This window comes from Lolium perenne, chromosome 3 (assembly GCF_019359855.2).
Source record: "Lolium perenne isolate Kyuss_39 chromosome 3, Kyuss_2.0, whole genome shotgun sequence".
Taxonomy (NCBI): domain Eukaryota; kingdom Viridiplantae; phylum Streptophyta; class Magnoliopsida; order Poales; family Poaceae; genus Lolium; species Lolium perenne.
The window spans coordinates 187,149,859-187,176,031 of NC_067246.2; the positions used below are offsets into that span (position 1 = coordinate 187,149,859).

The 26,173-nt window shown below is 42.8% G+C and overlaps 2 long non-coding RNA genes across 11 annotated transcripts; one reads left to right on the forward strand and one right to left on the reverse strand.

Annotated features, from left to right (window-relative positions):
• The first annotated feature begins 5,367 nt into the window (after positions 1-5,367).
• LOC127342863 (uncharacterized) lies at positions 5,368-6,849 on the forward strand. Its single transcript, XR_007876923.2, has 2 exons — positions 5,368-5,740; positions 5,984-6,849. It is a non-coding gene; the product is annotated as an uncharacterized lncRNA (long non-coding RNA).
• A 3,109-nt stretch (positions 6,850-9,958) lies between these two features.
• LOC127342864 (uncharacterized) lies at positions 9,959-15,938 on the reverse strand. 10 transcript variants are annotated; one of them, XR_007876933.2, is made up of 6 exons: positions 15,213-15,931; positions 14,896-15,086; positions 14,708-14,796; positions 14,186-14,488; positions 13,789-13,910; positions 9,959-13,704 (listed from the first exon to the last, which is right to left on the reverse strand). It is a non-coding gene; the product is annotated as an uncharacterized lncRNA (long non-coding RNA). The 10 variants fall into 10 exon arrangements; XR_007876929.2 differs by having other exon boundaries at positions 9,959-10,229; positions 11,501-13,704; positions 14,186-15,086; positions 15,213-15,938; XR_007876925.2 differs by having other exon boundaries at positions 14,186-14,796.
• Positions 15,939-26,173: the final 10,235 nt, after the last annotated feature.

Sequence of the window (26,173 nt, forward strand, 5' to 3'; positions counted from 1 at the left end):
CAAGGCGCATTTTGCACAAGCCACGGCAGGAACCTAGAGCTACTAATATTAGAGCATCTCCAGCCGCGTCCCCCAAAGGGATTTGGGGCGCGCCGGACAAAAAAACCGTTCCAGCCGCGTCCCCCAAAGCCCATTTTTGTCCGGCGCGCCCCCATACGGTGTCCGGCACCCCGAGCCCATCCCCGTCCCACAGGGGACGCACCGGGCACGCCGGACACAACGAAAAGCGAGGCGAACCAACGCGGGCCCGACGCGTCAGCGGCTCGGAAGCCTAAAACCCCTTCGCCTACCTTTGGTCAAGCGACGTTAACGGCGTCCCTGTTTTCCCAGGCGACGCAGGGAGGCGTCTCGTCGTGCATGGCCGCGTGGCCGTCCGCGCCGGCGTTATTGCGTGCAACCACCCGCTGCCGTCGTTGTTTAAAGACGCCCGACAGTTCTCACCGCTCACAAACCATCTCGTCGCCGCCGCCTCCCCCCTCCCAGATCTTCTCATCGCCGCTCCAAAAATGTCAAGCTCGTCCTCCCACAAGATCGCCGCGGCGAACGGCTTCGGCCGCGGCAGCCTCACCGTGGCGGAGGCGTGGGCGCTGTACAACGCCCGCTATCCAGTCCCGCCGGACATGCGGCTGCCAAGCAGCGGCGGCTGGAGGATGGCCGTGACCAAGCGGCGCGGTGAAGGACGAGCCCGTCGGCGAGCGCGTCAAGCAGGAGGTCGTCACCGACGACATGTACAACTTCCAGCAGTACTACGACGCCTCCGGCCGCCGCAAGTGGTTCTAGATTAGGTTTAGTTTAAATTTAGTCAAATTTCGTTCGAATCTATGTAAGTTTGGACGAATCTTAGTCAAATCTCGTTAAGTTTAAAATTTCCGAATTTTTGTTTGGGGGACGCGACTGGGGAGCGACGTCCCCCAAAGGCGGCACGAACGAAACACGTCCCCCAAACGCTCAATCCGGCGCGGTTTGGGGGACGCTTTGGGGGACGCGGCTGGAGATGCTCTTACTTCCCACACACTTCTTTATCCTGTCAATTACAAAAATATACCCATTTGTTCTCTAGGCGTCTTTGACGCAGAAAAACCTCTCGAGATGTTTTCTCTGCCTAAAGCTTTTGCTGCAATCATGTGATTGCAGGAGTATTTTGTCCCTATACAAGGGAAATAGCTAGGATTGATTTGTTTGGGAAAGAATAAAAGCTGCTAGGGTTGCGCATTTTCATAAATTGATTATACTAGTAAGTAGCACGTGCTTTGCACGTTGGAGCATATAAGTAGAAGAGTATACAACTTCTAAAACGAAAAGTAATAAGTAAATACATATGGTGCTTTTAAAAATATTCCCTTCGTTCCATTTTATAAGGCATATTGGTTTTTTTAAGTCAAAAATGATTATTTTGACCAACCTTATTTCTACATTGGAGACATCCTTAAGACCTATACTATAAGTTCATAAGTTACGATTTCACAAGAAAACATACATTTTGATGGTTTAAACAAACCTGGCCGGTAACTCATGACCACTTGCTAGTCGTGGCAGGTTTAAAAAGAAAGTTTTGATAACAATGGGATAGATAAATGGTTATTGTATTCCGAGGACACGTCTTGAGAGAGTTTAACGAAGATGAAATATTCCAACAAGAACATGATTATATCAGCTCAACCACAAGTTCCATGTATGATTAAGAAAAATAATGGTGCATGCCCATGAACACAACGGGAAGAAAGAGCCAAGTCAGCTCTCCTCTTATTAAAATAGGACGAAAGAAGGAAAATGAGATGTATTCGTGTGCACAATAAGCTTAACTTTTTTGGCCATAAATTAATTAAGTGTCCATGGAACGCCCCGAAAAATAACCAATAGTATTTGATTTGCCTGTTGTTTTGCTTTTCGCGCCAGTGTGATGTCATCATGCATATTTTCATCAATTATTTTCGACCACCAAATTATTTGTTCCAAAAACACTATGTTTGTTTGGTAAAATATACCCTGGTGATATAATAAAGCCATCCCATCTTTTCTTATTTTAAATTAAACCCCAAACATTTTTTATGTTCCGTTTTAAAATTACAAAATGGTTTCTCGAATAAAAATAAAAGGCTTGAGTGGAAAGAGAAGGCCAATCAGTCAGGCGAAAAGCCCAGCTCGCAGCCCACCCGGACAAACCCTAGCTCCTCGAACCCGCTGCCCCTAGCGATCTTGCTGCTACACCCTCCTCCTTCCTATTCATCGTGATCAACCACTTTGGAATGATACTTGTGTGGTTCTATTCCAAAGATAAATTGTCCTAAGAATATGAAGGATTTGAGGCCTATTAGTCTATGTAATGTGGTCTATAAGTTGATATCCAAGATTATTGCAAATAGATTGAAGCAAATTCTTCCGAAGATCATATCACCAAATCAAAGTGCTTTTGTGCCAGGAAGGTTGATCACGGATAATATTTTGTTGGCGTATGAATGCACTCATTTTATGAAAAATAAGTATAGGGGAAAAGATGGCTATGCAACAATAAAGCTTGATATGAGTAAAGCTTATGATAGAGTGAAGTGGTCTTTTATTGAAAAAATGTTGAGAAAGCTTGGTTTTACAGAACAATGGATCAAGTTGGTGATGGTGTGTATCTCCTCGGTGAAATACCAAGTTCGGATTAATGGAGAGCTTACAGATACTATTACACCAGAGAGAGGACTTAGATAAGGGGATCCATTGTCTCCATATTTGTTTCTCATTTGTGCGGAGGGTTTCTCGGCTTTACTAAATGGCCCTGAGGTGTCATGTGAATTAGAGGGCATACAAATTTGTAATGACTAATGAGGCTCCGAGTTTCAATCATCCTTTGTTTGCAGATGATTCTCTGGTACTAACCAAAGCTAACAAAGAGAGTGCAAAGTCTCTGCAAAAAGTGCTACAGTTATACGAGATTTTCTCGGACCAGACGGTTAACTATGCCAAGTCCTCTGTTATGTTCAGTGCAAATACGAGGGAGCCACAAAAGCAACAAGTGCTGCAGGAGCTTAATATTGATCAGAAGCTAGAACAGAAAAATATTTGGGTCTTCCGGTTTATGTGGGTAGATAGATGACTAACTTTTGCATACATAAAGGATAAGGTGTGGAAAAGGATTCAAGGTTGGAAGGAGAAGATGCTTTCAAAAGCAGGGAAGGACATTTTAATTAAAGCAATTGCTCAAGCTATCCCTACTTTTGCCATGTCTTGTTTTGATCCCACAAAAACCAGTTGGGAGACCATGACTAAATCCAAGAAGAAAGGAGGACTTGAGTTCAGAGACTTATATGTATTTAATTTAGCTATGTTGGCGAGACAAGCATGGAGGATGTTGACAAATCTAGAGTCTTTATGTGCACGTGTCCTTAAAGCTAAGTATTTCCCAAACTCAACCATCTTAGATGCTACTACTATGTCGGGTATTTCTTACACTTGGAGGAGTATTTTGAAAGGGGTGGAATTGGTGAAGGAAGGAATGATTTGGAGAGTGGGAGATGGAAATTACTAGAACAAGTAAACCTGCGATCGGAGCGTTCTCGGGGCTCTACCGCTCCGCGCACTCTTTCTGCGTAAGGGCATCTCCAGCGGCGCGACGCAAACGGTCGCTGAGCGACCGTTTTCGTCCGCCGTGACCGGAAATGCGTCTGGGGCCTGTTCCAGCGGGGCGACGCAAAGTGACCGGGCCGTCCGCGGAGACGCAAACCTGGCCAAAATATGCGCCAGGTTTGCGCCGCGGCGGACGCTCGGCGGTCGCTCCGAGTGTCCGCCGAAAAAGACGTAGGACCCGCGCGTCAGTGGCTGGAGGGCGATATTATTCCCGCCACTGGTCATTCCCCCGCGCCAAATTGGAAACTAGACCGGCGCGAGCAGCCCAGAAGCGATGGACGTCCTCGCCGCCGCAGCTACCGCCATGGATGCGGAGCAAACCCTCGCACCCGCCGCCGCCCCACACTCCCCCGTGTGCGTGGACGACTTCGACGACGCGCCAACACAGCCTATCCCCACGGACATTGCCACCAAGAAGAAGGGGGAGAGCCGCAGGACACAAGGCTTCGTCGACGAGGAGGACAAGTGTTTGTGTGAAGCGTGGCTGGCAACGACCCAAGATTGTATCAATGGCGCCCAGCAAAAGGGCAAGGTCTATTGGGCCAAGGTCTTGCAGCAGTACAACGAGACCAGGATGCACCCGCCCTACCATATCACAGGCCCTCGGACGGAAGAGTCGCTCCGGAAAAGATGGAACTACATCAAACAAGAGACTGCCAAGTTCTGCTCGGCGGTCGAACATGCTATTAACAACCCCGTAAGCGGCACTGACGTCATGGCAGTGGTAAGCACGACACAACCATCATCATTCTACACAATTTGCGTCATTGCGTCAATTTGCGTCATTGTACATCATTGGCGGCTATGATTGCAGGTATCCCGCGCCTTGCAGAAGTTCAGGGCGACGCATAAGAAGGGCTTCCATATGGTCCATTGTTGGGAGCTGCTCAAAGACAACAACAAGTGGATGATAAGCTTTGCGGCCTACAACGAAGCTGTGAGGAATGGGACAGCGGTCAACCTCGACGGCGAAGACGACGACCAAGGTCGTCCAGTCCTTCCACCTCGTCCACGAGGCCACAAGGCTACCAAGGCCGATCTCGTCCGGGAGGCGCAGGCCATTGCTTTCACGCAGAGCATGGAGAAGATAATGGCCGACAACCGTGCCGCCATGGCTGCTAGGGACGAGAAGAGGCGTCTGGAAAAAGAGGCCGCAGCTGCCATCTACCAGAACCTCGCCAAGGAGGTCCTCGATGTCCAAAGGCTGGACATCGAGGCCAAAAAGGCAGACGCCGAGGCCAAATTGCGTGCAGAAGACACAAGGATCATGCTTGCCGACTTGAGCGGCGTCGACGACGACACCAGGGCATGGTTCATGAAGAGGCGCGCCGAAATCCGCGCGCGAGACGCCTGATCGCCGGCGCCGGCGCCATGCGCCCAGCACCTTGGCCTCCTTTTGGACTTTTTTTATTGCTGTTCAGGCCTTGTTGTGCCCCTTTTGCTCCACTTTGCGCCGTACGAGCTGCAAAGTGTGATGAATTTGTTTCAGCCCTCAATTTGCGGCTGTAATTTCGTGCAAAGTCGACGCTATTTGATCGTTTTTTGAATTCTGGCCTGCGCCTAAAATGCGTCGCCCCGCTGGAGCCAACCCCAGACAACGGACACACGACCATTTCCCCGTCTGCCAGGCGACGCAAACGGACGCCCGCGGACAATTTGGACGTCCGAAATGGCGTCGCCCGCCGCTCGAGATGCCCTAAGCTGCAGCTGGCGGGCGGTGCGTGGGCCCACCAAAACTCAAAGGCAGCTAAGAAGGAAAGGATTTTTTCTCTCGCGCAGCCTCTCAAACGCATCTCCTCCCGTCCCTAGGGTTTCTGCCGCCGTCCCTCACTCCGCCGTCGTCCCCTTGCTGCCGACTACTCAAAGGACCCGCAATCTCGTGCTCCCGCCGACTGCGGCCGAGGCAGATGCGACGAGCACATCATGAAGACCGGCGCGTGCGGGAGGCAACACCTTGATAGTAGCCATGGCGAGGTCGGAGGAGTCGACCTACACAAGGTCACGGTGGAGTGTGCGGGGACGCCAGGCCTGTATGGTCCTGGCGCTCGCGGAGGGGACGCCGCCGACCGAGTGCCCCCCGGGAACTGAGACGGCCAACCAGGAGATGCTCCAGGCGCCCTACTGCTAGGTTCGTTCCGCTCTTGCTATTGCCGCAGTCCATTGCATTATCCACTTCGTTGTCAGTAGCTTCTGTTAATTTCAATTAGGGACCTAGAGCTAACTAAAAGTTGCTATTTTTTGCAATTAGCATTCGTACTGTACCTGCTGATGTACGTATATGTGAATGATGTATTCTTATGTCTATAACCCGTTTGATTCCATTTTTGGGAACAAACGATGCATTTTAAAGTGATTATTTCCTATTTTTTAGATATATGGAGTGTACGGAGGAGTTATATCTGCTACCTGGGGACAATGGGTCAGCTATCGCCACTTGGACACTGCCGCGAACCACGAAAACAAGCACCGTGACGGCGAGGCTGCCGCTGACGGTGTGCACTCCGGCACCATCCCCTCCTTCAAGGTCCCAAGCTTTGGTGCAGCGACACGCAACACAACAGGTTGCTTCTTGCCCTCAGACGGACACTCAGGTATACATGCACTCGATCTCCTCTAATCTAATTGGATTATGTTATAGTTCAGGAGAAGAATATTCGGGATTTAGGATCCGCATTGAACTAGATTAGTCCTACTGTCCTGCTACTATGAGTTTATACATACACAAGTCTGGAGGCCATAAGGTTCTCATATTTATATGCATTCTTCAGGCATATGAGTTGGACCACCACATCAATGTTGTTAATCCAAGTTCGAACAAATATGGTTCATCCTCACACTGATTTTGTATTGTCTCTGGTATAAATCTTTGTTGCTCTATTTTTCGTCCCGTTCAATTCCAGCGGATCCCTTTTCATTGCTATGGTGCCCCCTGACCAGATGCAGCGTGATAACAATATGAGGCGAAGCCATCCTCTTGAATAGTGTAAGGTTGTTAACCTTGTGCTGTTGTTAAGGAGTTGTCTTTGTCACTTGCTTAACAGTTTGATTCACGCACACGTGAAAGATTTTCTTTCTTTGGACCAGTAGCCTCAGTTCGTTCTGACATAGAGCCATCTGATCTGTGATGTTTCTTGGGCATCAACTTATACTTACATCTATGTCGATGTTGTACCACATGTACGCTGCAGAGGCAGACAACCAGAGTTTTTTAACATCAGCAGAAGTTGTCTGACTGAACTTTTTCCGTTTGCTGGCAACACCCATGGTATGCTTTTAAGGTGATCTCAATGAAATATCTGGAATGGTGATTTTTTTCCATGCTGATGAAAATAGCTATTGTTAGTTGAGTGAAAATATTGTAAACATGTTCAATAATTCGTACTCCCTCCGCCCCTAAAAATGCTGCTCAACTTTATGTTGATACAGAGGTATATAGACATTGGGACTGAGGGAGTACTTGGTTTTGGCCTGTGGCTCAAACAAAATGCCATCAGCTGAACTTTGTTATTCCACAAATTTTCTTCGTTTAGCCATTCTTCACTTCTAACAATTATTATTTCCCATGTAATTTGAACAAATATCCTATAGGTCATAACGACATGTCTAATGCTGAGAAGTTATGCCAATCCTTAAATTTAATTTCTGCATATTTTGTTTTCTTCCTCTATTGTAATCTGAACAAATATCACTTATTTATGGTTTGGCACATAAGTGCATCACATCCAATGACAACGTTATGTTGACATTTAATTTTAGAATTGAGATTTGTTAAGATTATCAGGAAAATTGGAGGGCGAATTTGACCTTCTCTTCATATTCCCTGCCCTCTCAATTCCTGATAATCTTCCTGATAATCTTAACAAATCTCAATTCTAAAAGTAAATCGTTTGATTTATCAGGTATTTCCTCTCCTCTTCCTTACAGATTATCAGGAATGGTTTTGCCAAAAGCATGTAGACTTATGTACCCCTGCCCTCTTTTTTTGTTCAGCATACAGTCTAGATTGGCATCCTTGGTCACGACCATACATGTATTGCAGTATGGTTTCATCCTTCAGAGCAATATATGTCATGTTAGTTAAATGCAGATTTTTATGATCCGTTCTTATGTTTTTAAATCCAACTTCAGGTTTACATCAGTTAATGCTGGTGAGAAACATGTACTGACTCGATTTGTTGTTTCTCTACCCAATTCGGTTTTTACTATCCCACCTCATTTATCTTAATGAATAATCATGCTGCTGAATTCGTTGTTTGCATTAAAACATGATTGTTGAACACGGTAAATAGGACCATTGCATGTGTTCACAGGAGGCCATAGACTCTAGCACATCACATGTTTCAGTTGGGCAGAAGCCTGTGACATATAACATATCTGAGACAGGCATTCATACCGTGATGTGGACCTAAGTTTCATAGATGGAGTAGATAGTCTTACTAGTTTTAGATGCCATGTAAATGCCATAACTTTGGTAAAAGTTTACACTGGCTTTGGTCAAAATATAAGTAAAATTGGAAAATATATGTATAGATGGCTGACAATAATCTGCGGAATCAAAATTAATATAAATTTTTTCCATGATCTAAGATGCTTGAGATATACTACGAGCTACGTCTAAATTTCATAAATGGAATAGAGAGGCTCAATAGTTTTAGAGGCCCTGTAAATTCCATAGGTTAGGTAAAACTCTTCACTGACTTTGTAAAAAATAGAAGTAAAGTTGGCTGGCAGCATTTTGCAGAATCAAAATTATAGTACAGATCTTGCATGATCTAAGATGCTCAAGATATTTTTTTCACTTTTTTCATAGGTTTGATGTCTGTTTTCTAATCGAGGGAAAGTTTCTACATATAATTTCTTGGAATGTACTTAGTCAGTGTCATAATTTAGGCTTTGCTAGAGGCTAAAACGATAGGAAGTCATCTACCCAAGCATGAATTTTCTGCATGCACTGGCTATACATATTGTTGCTAATCTGCTATTTTTGAACCTTAGAATAGGTATTATCTCTTCTCATATTTGTTTTAAGTAGTAATATGTTTTCTTATGAAGTTTGGTTGTTAGTTAAAGAACCTATTTTTTCAATTAGTGTTATGTATGAGTGGCATGGTTGATGAGTTCGCATCTTGGATGAAACTTATGACGGGTTAAAAAAAATCAAAGCAGCATATTTTCGTTTGATTCTTGTTTTGCTTATCTTTCAGTGTGCTTTCCTTCGTTGTTCTTTTTGTTGCTGGCACTCCTTTTGTACCTGCCACTAGAGCATCTCTGAATCGTCAGATAGGCCATTCAGAGTTCCCAAGCTTATCCCCTCGCGTCTACAGTACGCTGAGGCGAAAAGGGAGGCGACCAAGTTCTCGCCGTTCTCCGCCACCGAGATCCCCGGTTCCCCTCCTCTCCGCTCATCGCTCCGGTGGCGGGAGAGGAAGGGAACCCCGGATTCTCGTGCTTGGCGTGTAGATAGGTGTAGATTAGGTAGTTTGGGCGGCGGCGCTTTGGTGGTGGCAGCGGCGGCGCGTCCAATAAAGGTGCCGGAGTTCCAGCCCCATCTCGGCGTTGTTTGCTGCGACGTCGAGGAGCTCGTCGGCTTTCGGTTCCCAGGTGCAGTCGGTGTGGCGGCGGCGGCGACTGCGTTGGGGATTTTTGTCCTCTCGCTCCTTCCCCGCTTCGGTGGCGGTTGCTCCGTCGCCATCGAGGGGACGTGGAGACGTCTGTACAGGAGTTTTCTTCAGCTGAGGCTTCCTGGCGTCAGGCTGATCTGGAGTGGTTCTGCGGTTGTTGGACGGCGTTTTCTTCTCTGGTCTCGGCTGGAGGTGGCGACGACGAGGCTGCGGCGGATCGGGGATGTTTCCCCGCCGATGGTCTATCAACGGCTTAGATTCCGGCGCTCGCGCTGGATGGCTACTGCGGTATTTCAACGCAGCTTGGCTGCTATCGAGCTCCGTTCGGCCTTGGGTGTGTGGTGGACTCGGCTTCTTCTCCGGCCGTCTTCAGGCGGCGCTGGGGATCTGCAGAGGCGAGTGGCATGGTGGCCGGGCGTCAGAACCTTCAAAGACCATCTTGTATTTTTTCTTTTTACCAGGGTTCTTTCTGCTCTTTCTCCAGGACAGCTGGCCTTCAGGTTGCTTCTAGCGTGTGGGTGCGTGTGTGGCCTTTGTACTTGTACTAGATTTTGATGCGCGCCTTGGCGCGCGACCCTGGTATTTCGCACCAGTGATCATTTTGTAATAAACTTCATAATAAGTTTAAAAAAACACTATGTTAGCATTATGCTAATCGGTAATATTTAGGAGTAGGTCAATTAAAGGTGAGTGGTAAGCAGTTTCCATAGACATTAAAAAGTACATCTCATATAATATGAATCCATTATCCAAGGATAGAAAATCAACTTCAACAAATAATTTTAGTTGAGACTATCTAAGTAATGTATTTTCTATGAATGATTGTACAATTGTAATATGGATCTTGTTCAGAATATATATAGTAGAGCTCTATCCTTATTTGCACCAGAAAGTCCATAGGAATATATACAGTTGCAATATGGATTTTTGTTGGCGCACGACCCCCCGTCTTTTGTCTCGCCGCTCAGCAGGTGGACTCAACATCGAGCAATCCCACTGCATTGACGACCACTCATCAGGAAAAACAATGATTGGCCTTGAAGTACAAAAAAAAAATGTCAAGCATAAATCGCCTAGTTATTTCTGATATTTTTCACTTCAGGCCAAAAATGGTATTTAATGAGCTTGTGAAAGATGAGATCAATTTATACTTTTTCAAGATTGATCTCATACACAGTGTAAGAAAATATCAATGGGGTATGCAGATAGAATACATCTGCCATACACCATTATTACTTTGCACAAATTTAAACATTGTCCACATCAGAGTGCGTCTTGACACCATCCGTATTTCACATGATCAATTGTTGGGTAGATGAAATTTTGAGATAAGTATAGTATCAAGATGAAAACGTAAGCTCAGTAGACAAAAGCTGAAAGCTCTGTAATAATCATTTGCTAAGTAAATGTAGAGAAAATTATGAGGGGCACTAACCTTATGCAGGTTAAGCACTAACACATTAGTATTCACTTAGATGGTAAACTGATCCTAATTTTAAGTGGCATGTATATTCTACCAACACATGAGAGTCTTACTACCATAATAGCATAGTCAATGGCTAGAGCACCATCAGATCATAGGCTATTGCACACAATAAAAGAAATGCCAGGGAGAAACGCAGATAGCCATTTAATTATAAATACCGAGCCTTACGGAGGACAAGCTCTAACCACCCTAGGCACATTCTACAGCAGGAATAAATATCACACAAGTTAAACTATCCTATTGGTGCATGCCCCATGTAAATGTAAATATATTTTTCACCCTGAAATCATGTAAAAAATTGCCGCTGACCGTCGCTCCAACTTGCGTGCTAATGTGACTGTCGAGGGATACGGGCAAAAGGTCATACTAAACAAAACTGCAATCATTGGAACAAAGATTGCTATCACCTTATAATTTTTTTGTAGTTCTGTGTGGATCGAAATACCGAGTATGTTATAGAAAAATCTCCATATATCATTGTTTCAGGAAAAAGCAAACACTCCATTTAGCAAACCACTAAGTCAAATCAGTTATTAGAAACTTGCCATACAACAATAGCCGTAAATTGCCTTTCATTTTTTTAACCTTCCATAGCAAGTGGCAAGTGAAAACTATTTAGAATATCATGTTAAGTATATTTCACATCGCATAAACAAAAGGGGTTGTAGGACCTGACAGCAAAAATTCTATAAAGCTAAATAGATGGATGAGGTCATGACACAATACTTTTAAATCTATAAAGCAAAAATTCTATAAATCTAAAGGGAGAACAACTTATCACATGAAACCACAGCTGCAAGGCATGAAGTTGTGCAGCCAAATCTCCCATGTCTCCTTTCACAACAATATCAAAAGCCAGGGTCTATCTCATTCGAAACAAAGAACAGGACCTGGCAGTTCAGCACTTTAACAGAAGTACCATTTTAGTATCAGGATAAATACAACTTAATAAATTGCTAGTAGTTCCAAACCTTGGTTAAAAGCAAAATGATTCTTGGGCTGGATTAAGAAATCAAAACTTGCAACAGTTCACCTAGGCCCGCATGACCAAGAGGCAGGAGAACAAGGGTAAGCCCAAAATAAACCATGCATGTCTCGTTGATTGCTGATTTGAGTAATGCAAGATATACCAGTTGGTAGCTAATACCACGCAGAGAATTGTATGTACTCCTCGTTTAATAATGCAAAAGATGTGTACCATAATATATGCTAACTACATATGAGCAGTTCCTGAAATATTAATAAAAGCAGCAACTCTAAAAAAATATTTAGTAGCAACCTAAGTACCTAACTAAGTTTTGATATCTGAGCCCGACTTTTCAGTGCATGTATGACTTTATCCAAGTGAGTAATAGAAACAATAATATATGCAAGATTGCAGAGGTGGCATTAAAATATAAGAATGAACAAATATGTGACTGAAAGATACAGTACTGCTTACAAGTGCTTAATAGAGAGACCCATGAATTTTATTCAGGCAATAAAAAATGCGTAAGATGAAAATGGCACCGGAAAATACATGATTATTGTTTCGCCGAGTGAGTTATTCCTTTCTTCCGGATGAACGAATCATACTTTTCCACTGTAGAATTCTAAGCTGCTGGCAACGGTTCGAGATCTAGTCTTTTTCCTTCCTGCTGGGCAGTACCAAGGAAAGGAGTAAGCAAAAGCAGCTCCAACCCGTTTGGATTTTTTTTAGCCCGTCTCAAAGACCTAAATATAGACTCAATCGAGGTTTTTTTAAAAAGACGCGTTTGTAGATTTAGATGGAATCTATAAGTCGCCGGAAGGGAAGATTGGTTTTTTTGATTGTAGATAAATTGCCGGTTCACGCTGTCGTAGGCTTTCCGAAGATCTACTTTGAGGCAGGTCTTGGCAGCACCAGAAGAAAGATGAAAGTTCCGAACCAGCTCATTGGCAATAAGAATGTGAAATAAGATAACAACACTGTGAAATAAGAAAATAATATCTAAGATAGCATGAAAAATCTCTAGAAAATAGGTACTAAAGAAATAAGCACATTTGATAAAATGTTCATGTTAAGTTTCTGAAATGAGCTAACTGAGGTATCAAAATTCATTTGTATCAGCCTAAAATAAAACAGAATCCTCTATTAAGGCAACATCTACTTTGCCATCAGGCTAAAAGAAAAAATAGATTTTCTGGAGTGCAAAGCGAATAACTGAAAAAAAAGGAGTACTCACTCAGTTCTGCGCTTATGGCAACACATGCTGTTAATGATCTCTTCGACACATGAGAAAAGAAATGACCAAAATAAAAAGGAGTACCAGAGAGTGCCTTCTCCAAGATCTTATTTGATTAGTTAGCTTTAGAGAAAACAAAGAGGAGAAAATTTGTTTGTTGCATCATTTTTGCATCTACCTATTCGGTTGCAGTAGAGGCGACGCTTCGCTACCAAGAAACAAGGATTACCATCGATTTGGTGCTGCATTACTACCATAATTAAGTCTGAAATAACACTAATTAAAATGTTCACCAAGAGAGCCTTAATAGAAATGGAACAAGAATATTAGAATTTTTTTGCACTGAATTTAAAAAGTTGAACACATGATGAACCAAATAAAAATTATTTTTAGCCCACAAGAAGTTATTTTGCAGCTGATTTATATGTGCACCGAGATCAAACAATTTACATTAGAAATCTGGTAATAAAAAATAGAGCATCACAATTCAAAACTCAATAGCATGATGCATAGACATGGTTATCCAAGAAAATGAACCTCGCACAGAACATCACTTGAGTGTTGAATGGATAACCAATTTAGAAGAAATTCTTGCGGTAGAGCATATGACAGAAACAATAAGCTAAATTAAACAATACAAATGCATCACATACACTCAAACAAAAGGAGTAGAAAATATTTACTTATGCTAACAAAAATACTGTCTTTCCTCTTTGCCATCAATGGCACAGGTTCATCGCAGCTTCACGAATATTTGATATTGAATTTAAATAACTCCGGCCTGAGAATTAAATGAAACATGAGTGTCTAGGAAAGGTTTTCAGTCATGAGCTTAAATAAAAAAAATAACAAACAATCAGATTACCCTTACAAGCAGCAAAACAATTATGGATGTCCCTAGTCCAAGACACCACCAAAACAGGGGTGCAGCGAGGCAGGAAAAACCAAGTTGGTATGGTTATTCCTAAATCGAAACATCACAAAAACCTGCACCGATAACGACAAATCGAAAAAAGTAAATGCCTGGAGTATCTATAGGGAATTGAAAAAAGAACAATTAGTTGCAGCGTAGATCCATATGGGGGACCTAATCTGTTATAAATTTCTTACTTTTTAGGTGCATCAAGATAAAAAAAAAAAACTCTATCCTAGGGCCTGAGAAAGACTGGAAGCCAAACAAAAGAAGAAGAAAAAATCAATTCCACAAGCACTTCTGCTATCTCCATTCAGTATATGTATAAATAGTTGAGAGAAATCCTTACAGGGAAATTCGGAGCTACAACTTATGCAAAGTCATTCTTTTCATCTTTCCTCAAGACCATAGCCTGAAATGTTAGCAAACATATGTGGTTTTTATAAAGAAATAATCATCAAATACAAGTAAATAAAACTACTGATCTAAAGGCTGGCGTTTAAATAATCCATGGTTCTAAACCAACCGAACCTTCTATACAGTTACTTGTCAGGGAAAATACTTGTCCTAGGAGGTGCCGATACCGATAAAAAAGGCCTAATACCAAGCCTACTTCGTGATTCGTGAAGTTGAACAAATTGGTCCCTTGAATCTGCATCTTTTGTTTATCATGTCAGATGTGTTCCAGTGTTTAAATATCTTCATGCTCTTAGATGCCAACAGGACAGAGTGATGCAACTTGAATGCCACATACTTGCCAGAGTGACTTTCCAAAGTTGTTTTGCAGGAAAAAAAAATTCCTAAAAAAAGATGCTCACACAATCCAAAGAAAAGATAAAGGAGGAAATACAACATAAATCTTAGGACAAACCTTTCATCATATCCAGCCATAATTTTATCCCCTGACAAATTGCAAGGAGCAAGCATACGAGTGATACAGCATTCAATTGGTATCTAGCACTGTAATTTTAGAGCTCAAACCATCACGCAAACTTTTGGAACAAAGATGAGTACAGAAGTGTATGAAAAAGGAAGCTGCAGTTCAGTAAACCAGTAAACCTGAATTGCTGTATTGTGTAGAGGTATAGCACTGAATTCCTTTGCAGACTCGTATGCTACCTTCTGGCACAGATAAATACACCCTGCTTCCGAGCACATGGCAACCAATCTGCCGGCCAAAGTAATACTGCAGCTTTTGGTCGGAGTTGGAGAGCCATGTGCTTCCTATCCTCCATGTCCCTCAAATTGCCCTATGAGTTGAGATTAAACTAAGCCATGAATCCATAAGCATTAGTCGGTTCCATTCCTTATGCGTCAAGCATAGAAGCAACAGAACAATCTAGATCCGACTTGTGATTGAAGAAAAAGAATGTTACCCGCTTTGGAGCCGACGCCACAGAAGTCCATCTTCTCACCGGCGGCAGACTCCATGTCGAGCAGCTCATGGATGACCGCGACTGCCCAGGTCAGGAGAGGCGCGATGGTACCCCGCTGCTACTCCTCTGTGCTCACCACGTCGTGGTCTCTGCACGAGAAGCCATAGGAGTGCTTCCACCTCCGCCTACTCGTCCGCTGACCCGGTGGAGAAGACCATGAGGGCGCGGCGGGAAGCTGCCAAGCAGCAGCCACATGTGGATCTGCCATCAATGGCGACGATGCGAGGCGGTGAGACGAGCGGCGGCCTGTGCTTCGTCTCCCGGTCATGGCAAATACGCGAGGTTGTGAGCAACGACTTGTGCTTCCTCCCGGCGAAGGCGGCGGACGAACACGATCTCTGCCATGGAGTGGAGAGGCAGTGGATTGGTGAAAGAGAGATGTGGGAGGGGATTGGGGAGCACGAACGAGGGAGAGGATTGGAGGAGGAAGTCGGGTGAGGCCATTGGGTGGGGCGGAAGAGGAGCAGAAACTGCGGGGACGCGGCCGCCGCCTCTCGCGAGGAGAACGACGAAGAGGAGAAACGGAGGGGCGCGGGTCCGACGACGCCGGGCCGGGCGGGCTTCACATGACCCGTGGATAAAAAACGGGTTCCGCGAGGGCCTCGTCCTGGACTACTCCACAGTGAAAAAATGGACGGACGAGATCCACCACCAAATAAGATCCAACGGCTACGAGGCTCAAATCGCTGTGAGGCCCCCTATGGGGGGCATCATATACAACTTTAGATTTGACTTGGAACACGTACTCCTTTCCTCAAAAAAAAAAAAAAGTCTCTGAATCGTCAGATGAGCGTATCAATGAACCACCATCGTGCCGCTGTTGGAGCTAACCATCCCTTGGATATCCAACCCCAACAAACTAACAAAGCATATGTTGGGGTTCTTTTCTGTGTTTGTTTATTTGGCGTTGTTAGTTTGTTTCTCAATTTGTTTTTGTCAAAAATGGTTGGTATTTTTGCAGGAGCTTTTCCCAACTTATTACGGACCTTATTACGGACGGCTGAGTAAAGAAATATAGGCTGTTTATACTGGTTGTTGTCATGCTGGAAATATGGGTTGGTATTTTTCCATTGGAAGTCATATGAAGAGATTTGTAATACCACTATATGCTCTGTATAAGTACTGTGGAATTGGTTAGAGTGTAGCATTTGAACTTAAACATGCCGGTTTGGTTTAGTTAGAGTGCCAGTAACTGAATTTATTGCTTCTCTATGTTGTTGTGGAGTTTTTCTCTTGGGTGTTTATACTTAAACATGTGGGTTTGCTTCAGTTAGAGTGACAATTACTGAATTTATTGCTTATCTGCGCTGTTTATTTTAGTTAAGGAGGATTGCATGATGTTGGTGCGGATATTTTCTCTTGAGTGATCTAGCAGATAGAACTTTAAATTTTATCTTATATGCTATGTGTAATCAAACCAAACACAAGCGTACATGGCTAAGACACGTGTGGTCAGAAGCTAAAAGCTGCATCACAGTACATTGAGAGCAACATTGACTATCTCAGTACGTAGTTCTACATTAGCTTCCAAGAAATGAACGCTGATACGATTAGGATGGTGAGGTAGAATTAATACAAGGAAAACGTTGTAGATCAGCCGACCGATCGTGGGCGAAAAATCCGTCGTCCCTCCAACACACAGTAGATGGGCCCCACTCCTTATTTTAAGGCTGGCCACACAGTCTTTTCTTCATCCTCTCGCTATCCAAGTCCCACACTCCCACCTCGCCGTCCAGAGATCAAGTGCGCCGTCCTGCTCCTCCCCCGGCGAGCACGTCGCCGTCCTGCTCCTCCCCCGGCGAGCATGTGGCCCGGCGAGCGCGCCGCCCCAGATCCTCCCATGGCGAGCGCGTCGCCGCCCCAGCGCATCCTCCGGCGAGCGCGTTGCCATGCTCCTCCCCGGCGAGCACATCGCCGCTCTGCTGCTCCTCCCCCAGGAGAGCACGCTGCCGCACCAGCTCCTCCCCCGGCGAGCATGTATCCCCGCGAGCGTGCCGCACCAGATCCTCCCAAGGCGAGCGCGTCCCCGCCCAACGCCTCTTCCGGCGAGCACACCGCCTCCTAATCCGACGAGCACACTGCCCATGCTCCTCCTTCGGGCGCAGGAGGTACCGATGGAGATGGCCAAGCATGTTTGGTACGGTAGTTTTTTGTAGTTTTCTTTTCTTAATTAATGTTGTAAATATATTGTTGATTTGTTGTAAATATTTTTTTTTGGTATGAGAACTGTTTTTCTAAAATTGTCCGCTGGCTATTGTTGTAAACACCCAAATTAGTTGTTATTTTTATTGTTAATTAATATTGTAAATATATTATGAATTTGTTGTAAATATATTTTTAGCATGGGAGTTGTTGTTTTCAGTTAAAATTGTTGATGGCTATTGTTGTAAACACCCAAATTAGTTATTGTTTTTGTTGTTAATTAATATTGTAAATATATTATCGATTTGTTGTAAATATATTTTTGGCATGGGAATTGTTGTTTTCTGTTAAAATTGTTGCTGGCCATTGTTGTAAACACCCAAATTAGTTATTGTTTTCTTTGTTAATTATTGTTGCAAATATATTATCGATTTGTTGTAAATATATTTTTGATATACTAAATTTTGTGAACACCCAAATAAAAATGTAGATTTTGCTGTTAATTTACTGTTGTAAATATATTGGTGATTTGTTGTAAGGTAATTTTGGCACGGGAAATTATTAGTGTCAATTTTTTTGATTTTTTCCGAAATCATTACTAAGCATTGTTGTAAATATCTTATTTTTGTTGGATTAGTTTTGTTGTAATACCCAATTAGAGCACATGGTGGTGGGCTTTTAACCTACACTGGATAGGGACGGGTCTAGAGCAGGAAAGCAACGCAGCAGCAGGAAAGCCATGCAATGGAAAGGTGCGTGTGAAAGCATCGTATACAGCATGAAAGCGACGTGAGTGTACAGCAGGAAAGCAACGTGTGCGAGGCACTAATTATGAAACGTACGATCATGATCCTATGGTGGGGACAACAACCGATTTTCAGCCCCACGGTCGGGCGACCGATGGCCAGCACTGCCCTTAATACAATGTACACCGAGTACCGCTCAGTTGGATGTGTGGATAATTCAATTTTAGCATATTCACATGAACATAGAGAGCAAAAGTTTATCATAGTTACTATCTCTAATTTAGCAAAGAGAATATATAACTAATTAACAAAAATTGTTCCACATGTATAGGAAATTAGCTTCTGCCACCAAAAGAAAGTGGAAACATACGAGTTGATACCAGATCAGATCAGCTCGGGTGCGCTTGCAAGGCTCTCAGCTCCTCTTCCTCCACTAGCTCACTAACAAGCCAAAGTACCGAATTCCAATTGGCGGCAGTGCCCCATTGCCACACGCCGCGTAAATCGAATTTCTCCCCTTCTACTTTGAACTTTGCAGCCGCTTCTGCCACCGCCTAAACTCTCTTTATCCACGGGCTCACTAACTGGATTGTCGATGCCAAGGTGTTCAATCTTCACCAACAACAGCAAACCGGAGTTTTGTCCCTTCTACTCTGCATCTTAGCATGCGTTTAAGGTACCGGTGGTAGGGCTTCATCATCGCACACACCAGCAGAGCTTAGCTTGCCTCTTCCTCCAATCGTCGCCGCCCAGTCTCTGCTTCCCGCCCCTTCCTACACGAGGGAATGTCTTTCAGCTTCCTATGGTTAGGCCATGAAGCGTGGTGTGCGTCGCCAGGCCGTTGCTACTTCCTCCAATCTGCCCCTCACCAGGACGACGACCATGGCCCCGTTGATTGGCCTTTCACTGCCACTCAATGATCAGGATAAGAAGGACGTCGACGATGTACTGCATCTTGGCTACAAAGGTTTTCTTCCTCCTTCCCTGAGCACTCCAACGGGCAACGGAGCATTCCTTTTTCATTTTAGTGGATATTTTGCGAGCTTCAATTTTGCTAACCTTTGTCCTCCGACTATTCTTTCCTTCCTCTCTTGATCATTTGTGGATATGCTCAATTTTCATGGTGCACTGCTTGACCTAGAGTAGTTGGATCGTTGTAAGAAAATTATGGCCGACGGAGGTAGGGACACCACAGGTGAATGGGAAAATCGTGTGCAGGCCAAGATAATTATGATTTTGTTTAGTTTAGTAGTATGTCATAATATATGATCATCGACTTCTTTTTAGGCTATGTATGGTTTCTTTGGTTAACCAAAAAATAACAAGAATTCCAAAACTGAAGTATAATGTAATGGATCTACAACAAATGAACTTTGGTTAATACCTTGCCTCGACATTTTGTTTAAGTGTGTTTAGTAGGGTTGTCTTTTCCAGCTGATTTTTTAATTCATGCACCAAGCTAATCACTATTTGCTTCAATGGAAATTACAGGCTCTACTTTATCTCGCAAAGTGATCTCACACACATAATTGCCAAGCTTAGGCCTCACTATTTATTTAGAAGGATTACGTGATATGCCTATTTAATTACAATAATAGATGTGTCCAAATAAAAATTTGTGTGCCCATACATGAAAGACATGGAGTGAATTAGCTCAACTGTTACCAGCTTAGCAAAATGCTTGCAGTAGTAGTCATCATAATATGTATGTGCATTGTTATGCCCTCTCTATTTGTCAATTACTGTAATATCCCAGGTATTGGGGTTACAAAAATAGAGGAAACAGATGTGTGTATTGCATTCATGCATAGAAAATCTGGGGAATTTTTGCGCTTTAAAGTAAAACAGTCACAGTAACTGAAGTTTCACTTGACCTTGGTGGAATTGAAGTAGCTCATCAAGTCAAGCGCTATAAACCTCAAAGTAACTTTGTTAAAACCTTGTTTTGGGTAGAGAGGATTTGATCTAAGGGGTTAGATCAAATGGAACTAATAATCAACACAACAACACTTTACTCATAAGATCAACTACTTGATCTTATTGAAGATCACAACATGATATTCCTTGACATAACATATGAACATCCATTTAATTGGAAATCAAGTAACAATAACTGGAGAAACTATTCTTCACTTAAATTTTCCATGTCTTAAACTAATCCTTGATCTTACCATGAACTTCATGGTATCCATTTCACTTCATTCTTGGAAACCAGACAAGGAGATAAACTCTAGAATTATATATTCCTCTCTACTACATATTAATATACATCAAACCCAGAGAGGTGAGAGTTCTATAGTATTTATTAGAGAAGCAATGTAAAACCTTAAGCTAAAACCTTGGATATACATTCATGTAATCAAATCATCATCTTTCAGAGAAACCCTATGATGTTATTCAAGACAATCCCTAAAGAGAGAAACCATTTATGTTAAACATAGAGATTGATGATCACATCAACCTCTATGGAGCCTAACCTTAGGTTAGTATTAAAGACCTCCCCAAATGAGAGAGACCAATCATAGTAACTCTAGCCTTACTTAATTAAGAATTAGGGAAAACCTTTGAACTAAAGTATTTGATTTGTAAACCATTTCATCTTGGAGGGGTGAGATAACCAAATATCCAATTGGATAAGATAATATCCATGAGTTAATGAAATAGGGAGGAGACTAATCCAACTAAGTTAACCAAGTGGAATCTTAGCCTAGATACCTAAGTAAATATTAGGAGTATACCATAAACCATAGAATAAAACATTCCTATATGAGAGAACTCAAGCTATGGAGTTACACTCAAGATAGTTGAGGCAACACCTGGATTTGAGGGAGAGACCTATTCTTATAACCAGATGACCACATCATCATTGTTTGAGTAGAACCCTAGCAGAATATCTCAGGCATTCTCCTGGGATATAAACTAATGAGGCAACCATAGAAGTTCCATCCTAGAAAGTAAAATAGAAGTGCTATACATTAATTGATCAAGACAATGCTTGATCATGGAAGTGAGAAACCTATTTAATGAGAGGTACCTTAGGAAGCCAAACCTTGATCATTATAAATTAAGTGATGATCATAAACCCTAAGAACTTGAGGTAGAGATATTAAGAACAAGTCGATCATGTTTAACCATGATCATGCTCTTGAGATATGTGAGGATAAGATAAATCCTAATAGGATAAGTAGATATCATTCACCACATGAAATCATGGGGATATCACTAGTATGCAACCATAGGCTTATATCCTAACCTTAACTTGTGAACCACTTGGTGATCACAAGTAGAATTCTACCACATATACATTCCACTTATTCTTCATCTAAGAAACATAAGTAAAACCTTAGAGTAAAACTCCATACTTAAATGGTGAGAAATCATCCATTCATATGACCAAAGTTAACTATAAAAAGAACTATAATCAATATAGTTACTTCAATGATAAATTGAGGTTAATAATAGAAGTTAATTGGTGGAAGATAAAACCAATTCTCAAATCCTTAGTAATTAGAGAAGCACATGAAATATTAAGCAAGTAACCATCTTATCATGGTTAGGGGAGATTAACCCTAGCACATGCAATATGGTGTCATTTCATCTCTATAACCCAGAATTATATCTCAACCCTAGTTGAATTATCACTATGATGATCCTAATATAAACCCAGGCCATAATTGAGATTCAAACCAATTGCCATTAGGTAAACATAATTAGAACCCTAGAATTGCACTCTAATTAAAACCTATACTTAATTTGGAGCATAAGATAAACCTCATTTAAAACCTTATAGTTAAACCATGTGTGGTGATCAACCAATTGACTCAATAACCAAGACCCAACTATAAGGAGAGTAATACCTACTCTAAGGATTTCAAGGTGTTATTAAAATCCAATAATAGTGCTAATCTTGAAATAAGGTTATACTCCAACCTACAAGATCTTAATCAATCAGTGTTCACATAAAATCACATGCATAGGACCAAATTCCAAATTAAGAGATCAAGCCCTAATGATAAGCATTTGGAGTATAACTTATCAACTTTAATAATTCAAAACAGACTTAATTCTTTATGAACAAGGAAATCCAAATTCATAAATAAAAACATACCTAAATGTATAATTGCAATAAAGTTCTCATATATTAAATGGTTATTCACAACAACTCAGTACTACAGGGATCCTTTCTTAATCCTAATGGAGTTCAAATTGTAAAATACCTGCATGGTATAGCAGAAATCAAACTTGAATTAAAACCAGGATTTAAAATAGAATTTGAAAACAGAAAATAAAAACAGAAAAAGAAAAGGAGTAAAAAGGCCTCACCTGACTTACCTGGAAGGCCACCGAGCCCAGCATCAGCCCACGGCCCAGCGCCACTTCACAGCCCAGACGGCCCATTTACCCCTTCGCGAGGATAAGACCGAAGACAACGTCTTCGTCTTCGTCTTCCTCTCTGGACGCGCGCGAGGTCGCCAGCACGATGAGGAGGGCCACGTCCCGTGGTCGTTGCCGCCGTTGCTGACCGCCAGCACACTCGGGAGGCCCTATAAAACGCACCGAAGTCCTCCATTTCCCCTCTGTTCGTCCGATTTCGCCCCCAAATCGAAACCCTAACACAACCGGCCACCATTACCGCCGTCGATGTGGACCTCCCCGTGCCTCGCTGAGGATGCCATCGTCATCGCCATCCTCTCCTTGATCTTCTGGCACAAGGAATTGAACTAGGGAGCCCCAGAGCATCTCCGTCGACCTCATTCCCCTGACGGTCGGAGCCATGGAATCCGGCGATACACGCCCCCATCTACCTCGCAGTCATGCTCATCGTGCTCAGGGTGAGTCACCGGTGCTCAAGCACCCCTTATCCTTCCCTATTACGCCCTCGAGCATGCCCAGCACCATTAGACCGCGAGCTCTGCCGCTCGGCCTCGCCGGCGAGCAAGTTCCGGCGACCCATTCGGGGCGGCGCTGGTACCGTTATGCTCACGGCGAAGTGCTCGTTCTGGTGATGCAAGAATCCCGTCCGCTCGAGCCCTAGAACGGCGGCGCCGTCACCAGCAACCCGCCGGCAGTGAGCTTCCCTGGCCACGTCGTCGCCACGTGGCTGCTGACGTGGTCTAGACCCCACTGGTCAGTGGCAGTAGGTAGCTCTGTCCGGGTGTAGTTAGCAATTCTAGTTTTAAATTTAAATCCATTAAATTGCTGCAACTTTACATGAAATTTAGAAAATTCATATTAACTCAGAAAAATTAAAATAAGATATTAAAATTCTTAGAAAAGAAAACTCTATCTAATAAAAATATAATATGAAATTTTTATTTTTAATAAAAATTCAATTATTTAATACTTGTTATTCAAGCCTTTAATTTTAATTCTAAATTCAATTAAAATTCAATAATTAGTAAAAAAATCAAAAGTAAATAAAAACCAGTAAATAAATAAAGAAAACATTAAAACTAATTTTCTTTAATTGTTATTTTGTTAAAGCATTATCAGAGAGATTTAAACCTGATTAATAATTACCCTAATTATTAATTATTTAAAAAAATGGTAAATGCCAAATTCAATATTATTTTTATTTAGAAGTTATTAATAACTTCAAATTCAAAATGAAGTTATTAATCATAGAACTACATGGTAAATAGTAAACCCTAGTTCCATATGGTAGAAAACAGGAATTCATCATTTCATGTGTAATCCTAAACCCTAGGTTCATTTAGAAACCTAGCTTTATTATTACATGAGAACCTTAATTTGCCTCCAACCTAAACCCTAGGTTGGAACTTATGATCATAATACTTACTTTGTATCCATAGATACATAGTAGCAACTAAATACTTGTCTTGGCCACATAAAATGTAGAAGACCTATCACTAATATATGGGTATCCCATGTGTTCATCCTCATCAGACCTAACTAATCAAGTGGGGTCAACTAAGTGAAAACCCTAGATCCTATTACCAAAGCCATCATCCTTATTGATCCCTAATTAGCATCACACCATTGTGATGAACCCTAATAGCAACCATACCTACTATTTTACATTACAGAACCCTGTTCCACTAAAACCGACTAGTGTTGGATACTTATCCACCATACTACTTAGGAGCCAATTATTCCTTACTTAATAGAACCAATAGTAAAACCCAAACCACCTCAACCCTAATTGCTATACTTCTTATTACTTAAGAAGTATGTTCTGTAGGGATTCGTTGCATAGAAAACAAAAAATTTCCTACCGCGAGAACGCAATCCAAGCCAAGGTGCAATCTAGAAGACGGGAGCAACGAGGGGATGATCAAGACTAACCTTGAAGATTTCCAAAGCCTATAAGAGTAGGCTCTTATTGCTGCGGTAGACGATCACTTGCCGCTTGCAAAAGCGCGTAGAAGATCTTGATCATGGTGCCACAATCGGGCAGCACCTCCGTACTCGGTCACACGTTCGGTGTTGATGAAGACGACGTCCTTCTCCCCGTTCCAGCGGGCAGCGGAAGTAGTAGCTCCTCCTTGAATCCGGCAGCACGACGGCGTGGTGGCGGTGGCGGTGGAGATCTCCGGCGGAGCTTCGCTAAGCGTGCGGGAGAAGAGGAGGAGAGAGGGGGCGGCTAGGGTTTGGGAGAGGGGGTGGCCGGCCACCTATGGGTGCGGCCAAGCTATGGGCTTGTGGTGGTCAGCCCCCTCTCCTATGCCCCTCATTATATAGGTGGAAGCCCCAAGTGTTGGACTACAAGTCTTCGAATAAGACCCGAACCAAAAACCTTCCATGTGTAGGGAAACCTACCCAAGGTGGGAATCCCACTTGGGGTGGGATTCCCCCTTCCATGAGAGGGGTTGGCCGGCCACCCTTGGGGAGTCCACCTTGGACTCCTCCCCTTTAGGGTTGGCTGGCCATGCAAGGTGGAGTCCCTCCGGGACTCTACTTTCCATGGTGATTTCTTCCGGACTTTTCTAGAACCTTCTAGAACCTGCCATAAATGCACCGGATCATTTCCAAACTTGGAATATGACTTCCTATATATGAATCTTATTCTCCGGACCATTCCGGAACTCCTCGTGATGTCCGGGATCTCATCCGGGACTCCGAACAAATATTCGAACTCTATTCCATATTCAAGTTCTACCATTTCAACATCAAACCTTAAGTGTGTCACCCTACGGTTCGCGAACTATGCAGACATGGTTGTGTACTCACTCCGACCAATAACCAATAGCGGGATCTGGAGATCCATAATGGCTCCCACATATTCAACGATGACTTCAGTGATCGAATGAACCATTCACATACGATACCAATTCCCTTTGTCACGCGATATTTTACTTGTCCGAGGTTTGATCATCGGTATCACTCTATACCTTGTTCAACCTCGTCTCCTGACAAGTACTCTTTACTCATACCGTGGTATGTGGTCTCTTATGAACTTATTCATATGCTTGCAAGACATTAGACGACATTCCACCGAGAGGGCCCAGAGTATATCTATCCGTCATCGGGATGGACAAATCCCACTGTTGATCCATATGCCTCAACTCATACTTTCCGGATACTTAATCCCACCTTTATAACCACCCATTTACGCAGTGGCGTTTGGTGTAATCAAAGTACCTTTCCGGTATAAGTGATTTACATGATCTCATGGTCATAAGGACTAGGTAACTATGTATCGAAAGCTTATAGCAAATAACTCAATGACGTGATCTTATGCTATGCTTAATTGGGTGTGTCCATTACATCATTCATATAATGATATGACCTTGTTATTAATAACATCCAATGTTCATGATTATGAAACTAATCATCCATTAATCAACAAGCTAGTTAAGAGGCATACTAGGGACTCTTTGTTGTCTACATATCACACATGTACTAATGTTTCGGTTAATACAATTATAGCATGATATATAAACATTTATCATAAACATAAAGATATATAATAACCACTTTTATTATTGCCTCTTGGGCATATCTCCTTCAGTCTCCCACTTGCACTAGAGCCAATAATCTAGTTTTACATTT